At 38.1% G+C, this 6764-nt stretch overlaps 2 non-coding genes and 1 pseudogene across 2 annotated transcripts; 1 reads left to right on the plus strand and 2 right to left on the minus strand.

Moving 5' to 3' along the window:
- Nucleotides 1-217: 217 nt before the first annotated feature.
- Nucleotides 218-324, minus strand: LOC120367636 (U6 spliceosomal RNA). The gene has a single exon (XR_005581966.1). It is a non-coding gene; the product is annotated as a U6 spliceosomal RNA (small nuclear RNA).
- Nucleotides 325-2042: 1718 nt separating this feature from the next.
- On the plus strand, nt 2043-2891 carry LOC101047240 (nicotinamide/nicotinic acid mononucleotide adenylyltransferase 1-like; annotated as a pseudogene).
- A 2766-nt stretch (nt 2892-5657) lies between these two features.
- Nucleotides 5658-5764, minus strand: LOC120367700 (U6 spliceosomal RNA). The gene has a single exon (XR_005582018.1). It is a non-coding gene; the product is annotated as a U6 spliceosomal RNA (small nuclear RNA).
- Between the last annotated feature and the right edge of the window lie 1000 nt (nt 5765-6764).

Below are 6764 nucleotides of genomic sequence, written 5' to 3' on the forward strand. Positions count from 1 at the left end.
TTCTTTTTAGTGAAGATGATTTTCTTGGTAGGTTTCTTTTAATGTCTTGCTTTTTATTTTCTGTGTATTTGTTGTATGTATTTTTATTTGAGTTTATCACGAGGCTTGCAAATAATACCTTGTAACTCATTATTTTAAAATGATGAAAACCTCGCACTGATTACATAAATTAACTAACAAACACTCAAAGAGAAAACTAATAAATACACTACACTGTAAAAATATGGACTGCTTCACATTATTGCATGCTATTCTTCCACAGGGGCCATGGTAATCATCTCTGTATGATTCTGCTTCCATTGTATGTGCTGCCAAAGTGAACACGTAACTATTTATGTAAATAAATTAAATTCTGCAATCAAAAGACATAGGGTGGCTGAATGGATTAAATAACAATATACAACAACAGAATGCCTGCAAGAGACTCACTTTAGCTTCAAGGAAACACATATCCTGAAAGTGACGGGATGGCATAAGATATTCCACGCAAATGTATTAGACAAAACAGACTTTCAGTCAATCAAAATAGATGAAGAAGTTCACTTTTTTTTTTTTTTTTTTTTTTTTTTTGAGACGGAGTTTTGCTCTTGTTACCCAGGCTGGAGTGCAATGGCGCGATCTCGGCTCACCGCAACCTCCGCCTCCTGGGTTCAGGCAATTCTCCTGCCTCAGCCTCCCGAGTAGCTGGGACTACAGGCACGCGCCATCATTTTTGTATTTTCAGTAGAGACGGGGTTTCACCATGTTGACCAGGATGGTCTTGATCTCTTGACCTCGTGATCCACCCGCCTCGGCCTCCCAAAGTGCTGGGATTACAGGCTTGAGCCACCGCGCCCAGCAGAAGTTGACTTTATAATGATAAAGAGGTCAATGCATCAAGAGCATATAACTATTGTAAACATGTGTGCATCCAACTTCAGAGCACCTAAATATATAAAGCAAACATTAATAGAACTTAAGAGAGAAGTAGATAGCAAAACAATGTTAGAGTACCTCAGTACCCCACTGTCAACAATGGATAAATTATTCACTCAGAAAATCAGCAAGGAAACAATGACTTGGATAACACAATAGATCAAATGGACCTAACTGACAGATACAAAACATTACATCCAATAGCAGCAGTGTAAACATTCTTCTCAAGTTTACATGGAACATTCTCCAGGATAGATAATATGTTAGGCCACAAAACAAGTCTTAACAAATTTAAGAAGATTGAAATTATATCAAGTATCTTTTCCAACCACAATGTTACGAAACTAAAAATCAATAACAGGAAGAACTTTGGAAAATTAAAACATATGTGGAAATTAAACATACTCCTGAATAACAAAATTACTTCTTCTGGTCAGAAAAGAAATCTAAAGACAAATGAAAATGGACACACAACACATCAAAACTCATGGAATGCAGCAGCAATAAGCTTCATTCCCAATGTGGGAGATTTACAGTGAAAAATGCCTGCATCAAAAAAAAGGAAGGAAAGGAGGCAGGGAGGGAGGGAAAAGGGGAAGAAAGGAAAGAAGGAAGGAAGGAAAAGAGGAAGGAAGGAAGGAAAGAAGGAAAAGGAAAAGAGGAAGGGAGGAAAGAAGGAAGGAAGAAAGGCAGGAAGAAAGGCAGGAAGGTGGGAAGGAAGGGAGGGAGGAAGAGAGGGAAGGAAGGAGGAAAAGGAAGAAAGATAAAGAAAGAAGGGAAAAATAACCTTGCTTGACACTTCAAATAACTGGAACAATAGGGAAAATATAAATCTAAATTTGACAAAAATAAGGTACTAAAAATAGAGCAGAAATAAATGAAACAGATTAGAAAAACAATTTAGTTTCCAGGAACACTTGGGCTGGTGGACAGTGAGGGTGTTAATTACAATTTTGATATAAAACCATTTTCCTAGCCCACCTTAGAGAAGACTGTTGCCACACTAGTTGGAAGGGTTCCAGTAGCCTACCTTGCAAGACACTTCAGATTCAAAGAATTTCCTTTGTAAACACAACAAGGGAGGTGTCACAGTTTTCCATTTAGATCAATAACTTGAAGTTCTTGCCATGGAAAATTCAGAGAAGACAGAAGTGGTTCTTTTTGCTTGTGGTTCCTTTAATTCTATCACCAGCATGCACCTCAGGTTGTTTGAGCTGGCCAAGAATTACATAAATGGAACAGGAAGACACAGAGTTGTCAGAGGCATACTCTCCTGTTGGCGATGCACACAAGAAGAAAGGACTCATTGCTGCCCGTCACCAGGTCATCACGGCAGAACCTGCCACCAAGAATTCCAAATGGGGTAGAAATTGATACAAAAGAAAGTCTTTAGAAGGAGTGGATAGGGACTGCCAAGGTGCTAAGACACCATCGAGAGAAACTGAAAGCCAGTAACTGTAGTACCCAGAGGAGCTCACCTACACTGGAAGGGCCTGGATGGAAGAGGAAGCAGACCGCGCAAAGGCAAGATTCTGGTCAAAAGGAATCCCCTACAGCCAAAAATGGAAGGTGCGCCGAAAGTCCGTTTGCTTTGTGGGGGTAGGTTTATTGGAGTCCTTCGGTATTCCTGATTTGCGGAAGACTGAAGATATCATCCAAATTGTGGCAGATGATGGGCTCATACGTATTGCTTGGTATGTGTTACAATGGAAAATTCAGATTCAACTGGAAATGAGGCTCGGAAATTTATCTATGAATCCGATGTTGTGGAAACACCAGAGAAACATTGAATGAATGGATGACTAATGACGTCTCATTCACAAAAATCTGGAGAGCCCTCAGAAGGGGCCAGAGCATTCACTAGTTGGCACCAGATCTTGTCCAATAATACATTTGTACAGCTCCGAGAGTGAAGACAGGAAGGTTAGGGTCATCCTGCTCCTTTGCAGAGAAACGCTGCAGAAGCTAAGGCATAGGAATTCTACAGCATGATGTTTTGGAATTCCTTTTTGGGGATTTGAAGCTATCTGGGTGTTAATAACTGGGGAAAGAAATTGCGATCCTGTTGCATAAAATAAAGCTTAAAAGTTTAGTAAAACTCAGTAGTAAGTTAAAATCAGGAATTTTTTTTCTTTTTATTAGAAGTTGCCAAGATGAATGTTTTCTATATATATATATTTTTTGGAATGTACAAATCTCTTTATCTTTAAAACAAGAGATTAGAAGCACAGTAAGAACAGAAGAATTTTCAGTGAAACTAGCTATAAATCAGTAAGAAAGTACATCCTAAATGCTAACACATAAGAAGCAAAGCGTGAAGAGCAAAAGCTCATTTAAAATTCTAACTTTGGGCCGGGCGTGGTGGCTCAAGCTTGTAATCCCAGCACTTTGGGAGGCCGAGGCGGGTGGATCACAAGATCAAGAGATCGAGACCATCCTGGTCAACATGGTGAAACCCCGTCTCTACTATAAATACAAAAAATTAGCTGGGCATGGTGGCACGTGCCTGTAATCCCAGCTACTCAGGAGGCTGAGGCAGGAGAATTGCCTGAACCCAGGAGGCGGAGGTTGCAGTGAGCCGAGATCGCGCCATTGCACTCCAGCCTGGGTAACAAGAGCGAAACTCTGTCTCAAAAAAAAAAAAAAAAAAAAAAAAAAAAAAAAATTCTAACTTTGGTTGTGCAGGGAATTAACATTTTACAGCTGCCTGATGCTTGGTAATCGGCAGCCAGGGTAGACAAATGAAGGAACTCTTACAGTGGTGATCTTGTAAAACGCACCACTGATAAAACATCCCCACTTATGCAAATAATGATTGTGAATTTGCATGGCAGACACATTGCACCAATAGTTAGCTTTCTGTGGTACACATCAGAATGGCCGACTAAACTTTGGCAAGACCTATCTGCCTGGAGCTCCACCTTTGGAGGTAGGGAGTGAGGTCCAAACCCTTGTATGTTTAGAAAGGTGTGCAGGCATTTCTGATGCCCACCAGAGGCAGAGACCTGCTGCCTTATACGTTGTACACATTCACTTTGCCTTGTTATGAATCATGTTAGAACGCTGGCCGTCTGCTACCTCTTTTCCTTCAGGAAAAGCTTCAGAGACAATGTCATGCTGTCTTGAAATGAGAAAACCACAGAGAGCAAGGGGTCTCATTCAAGGAATTTATGTCTAAATGCTCTCAGCCTTTATTGATAGCTTAATCAAAAGATCTGAGTGGGGCACAGTGGCACACGCTCTGTAATTCCATCTACTTGGGAGGCTGTGGCAGGAGGGTCGCTTGAGCCCAGGACTTTGAGACCAGTCTGGGAGAAACAGGGAGAGGTCATCTTAAAAAAAAAAAAAAGAAAAAAAAGAAAAAAAAGAAAAAAAAAACAACTCTGGAGTTTCTGAAGAGCCCTGCTGTTTCTGTTCCAGCCCACTGTGAATTTGCCATTTATGAATTTAAACAGAAAAGGGGTCTATTTTCTTATACTTTTTCTCTTGTTTTTTGTATGAAGTTTAATCAAAAGTAGTATTCTCAAATAATTATTCACAGCTTTACAATAAAAACTGGTTAAAATTTTGTGGAAGTTCTACCAATTGGTAAAACAAAAGACCAAAAATAGCTTTTTATGAAATAGTTTTAGCATTTGTAAGAATAGTCCTGTGATAGAAACAGGACTATAGTTAAATTTCTAATGAAAATAGAATAAGCAGCTTTTTTTGTAATTTCTATTTCATATCTACACCACCCCAGATGAAGAGTTTGCAACTGCAGAAGACAAAACATACTTAGAATTGTGCAACTGCATTGTCAGATCTGAATGTACAGTTTAAAAAAGGATGTTAAATAAGGTTAAGCAAATATATGTGCTATAGCTCCCAGCTTATTCTTACTAAAGCCGTCGGGTCAACTTTCAAAGACAGGGAAGGTGGAAAGCCTCACACCTGGCAAGTTTCTATATCCATCTGCTGAGTGAATGAAAGACTGGAATCTCACATCCTAAAGATGTGAGTTATTTTTCTTCTCCGTCGCTTTTTGGAGTTTAAGAGTTGAAGCAGCCCTGAAAAATAATAAAAATCTTAATAAAAGTTAATACCAATATGCAAGTGTGCCTGGCATATAGTAAATGTTACGTATACATTAGTTCTAATTGTTTGCAGAGAGAACATTAACTAATCATCTGCTCTTAGCTCTGTTACTCTCTGATTATGTGTGATCTTGGGCAATATATTCTGATCTCTGAGCAAGCCTCCATTTTCTCTGGTAATATGTGCACAAGATTTCTTTACAATTTTTTAATGAGAGAATAGATATAAAAGTATATGTTAAAAAAACAAATGATTTAACAGGCCCAGTGCTAACTACAAAACCATTCTCCACCCGTGGGAGAGTTCGAGTAGAGGGTAAAGAACCAGTCACACTAAACATCCATGAATGAATGTGTAACACAGATTTACTCTTCAGGTTTGACGTTCCACAAACTAGTGATCTCAGGATAAATTAGCTTTTAAAAAACACAAATTTCTAGACCCCACTTTGGAATTTTGAAAATGAGGGAAGGGAATGCAGAGAGAAATAGCCTATATTTTCTTTTCTTTTTCTTTTTCTTTTTTTTTTAGGTAAGGAGACATTTATTAGGTCATACCCTTATACTAATTCTTAATTTAGACAGAATTCTTATATGCTGTTAATTTAGAACAAATTTTGTTAAAAAAAATTCTTCAAATCTTTCATACTACTTTATGCTTCCGAAAAAAATACGGAATGCTTCATGAATTTGCGTGTCATCCTTGCACAGGGGCCATGCTAATCTTCTCTGTATCGTTCCAATTTTAGTGTATGTGCTGCTGAAGTGAGCACAGAAATAGTCTATATTTCTAACATTTCACCAAAGAATTGTGATGCAGCAAGTCCACAGATGTTGTCCAGTTTGAAAATTTATTAAAATACTTTATAGTTAATTCCAACATAAATATATACGTAATCATTTTGAAAGCTAATTTTATATAAAACAAAAATAGTGTCATTATTGCTTTTTTAATTTCAGCATGTGGGTATTGTGATATAGGTCTCCATGATTTTCGAAATAGAATGTCATCACTCAAAATGTAGTAATACTAATCACAATAGTAAAAAAACACACACTCCAACACCTTCTATACATAGATCGAGAATTTTTGTCCAGTGATATCTATCACCTTGTACCACAAATCTAAATTTGAGATAAATCCTCTTTTTTTTTTTGCTTAGGTGGTTTTGCTTCATTTTTATTCCAAGTCTGAATTAGTCCGAACTGTTAATAATGAAAGAAAGAGTTGAAGAAATATAACTTGATTAGCCTAAACCCATTCTAACTGTGAAAAAGAGCTTGCAGTCAGCCTGTGAGCAATGGTGAGTAACATCATCATTACTAACAAAAATTTGCCATTTTTAGGTAATCTAATCTTGGGCTTCAAAGTCTAAAATATTAAAAAATAAAAGAATAAAACTTTTTTTGTTGTTGTTAATTTAAATATTGGTGGCTTTTTCTTTTTCTTTTTTTGAGATGGAGTCTCACTGTGTTCCCCAGGCTGGAGTGTAGTGGCACGATCTTGGCTCACCGTAACCTCTCCCTCCCAGGTTCAAGTGATTCTCCTGCCTCAGCCTCTGGGGTAGCTGGGATTACAAGCACCTGCCACCGCACCCAGCTAATCTTTTTGTAGTTGTTAGTAAAGATGAGGTTTCACCATCTTGGCAAGACTGGTCTTGAAATTCTGGGCTTACAGGCATGAGCCACTGCACCCGGACACACTGCTGGATTTCTAATGGCTCAAAGGTCAGTCATTTGCTTATGTAGGGTAAAAATGAGGATTAAATGTTA

Source organism: Saimiri boliviensis, chromosome 8, assembly GCF_048565385.1.
Source record: "Saimiri boliviensis isolate mSaiBol1 chromosome 8, mSaiBol1.pri, whole genome shotgun sequence".
NCBI classification, from domain to species: Eukaryota; Metazoa; Chordata; class Mammalia; order Primates; family Cebidae; genus Saimiri; species Saimiri boliviensis.